General features: G+C 39.9%; 1 protein-coding gene across 2 annotated transcripts in view; it reads right to left on the reverse strand.

The window, feature by feature from the left end:
- Tbc1d5 (TBC1 domain family, member 5) overlaps window positions 1-610 on the reverse strand; it is a 424,595-nt gene extending 423,985 nt beyond the window's left edge. For both annotated transcript variants that reach the window (XM_013022145.1, XM_013022143.1), the window contains exon 1: window positions 510-610. The gene's annotated coding sequence lies outside the window, so the exon portion shown is untranslated. The remainder of the gene's footprint in view (window positions 1-509) is intronic.
- Window positions 611-862: the final 252 nt, after the last annotated feature.

Consider the following 862-nt stretch of genomic DNA (forward strand, 5'->3'; position numbering starts at 1 on the left):
AAGAAATGTACGCATTATCCTGCCCATGCAATTGTAACCCCTCTGTACAGTATGTTCACAAATAAAATAAAATAAAATTAAAAAAAAAAGAAAATGTGTGAGAGTGGGATATTACATTTCTGGAAGGGCTTAATTTTTTTTTTGGGGGGGGGGTCTGGTCGTGGAGCCTGAACTCTGGGCCTGGGCACTGTCCCTCAGCTCTTCAGCTCAAGGCTAGCGCTTTACGACCTGAGCCACAGTGCCGCTTCCGGCTTTTTTCTTTTTGCTTGTGAGGTGCTGAGGAATCGAACCCAGGGCCTCAGGCATGCAAGGTAAGCACTCTATCACTGAGTCGCCTTCCCAGCCCCTGGAAGGGCTTAATTTTTATCTTAAATCATTTAATACTTGTGAAATACAGATTTCCCACACACCTGTCAACCAGCTTCCTCTAATATAATACTATTAACTACAATAAAGTTATGAAAAATATAAAATTAACATTGGCTCAAACTATTAATGGTAAATCTTACCACCAAGTTGTACTATTAATGCCTTTCCCCCTGGTTCATGACATCCAGATCTCATGTTTCCTTTACTGACGTGTTTCCTGTGAGGCACTTTTCTCTTTAATGACCTGGTATTTTTGAGGAAAAAAAAAAAAAAGAACTCACTAGTTACTCTATAAAATATGCCCCAATTTCAATATCATTAATTTTTGTGATGAAATTGAGATCATACTTTTTTTCTGTTGGTCTTCTTTTTTCTGTAGGCCCATGGGCTTGAACTCAAGGCCTGGGTGCTGTCCCTGAGCTCTTCTGCTCAAAGATAGCAATTTACCATTTTAAGCCACAGCACAACTTTGGTTTTCTGGGTCTAACTGGAG

Source organism: Dipodomys ordii, unplaced genomic scaffold (genome assembly GCF_000151885.1).
Source record: "Dipodomys ordii isolate 6190 unplaced genomic scaffold, Dord_2.0 Scaffold60, whole genome shotgun sequence".
Lineage (NCBI taxonomy): Eukaryota > Metazoa > Chordata > Mammalia > Rodentia > Heteromyidae > Dipodomys > Dipodomys ordii.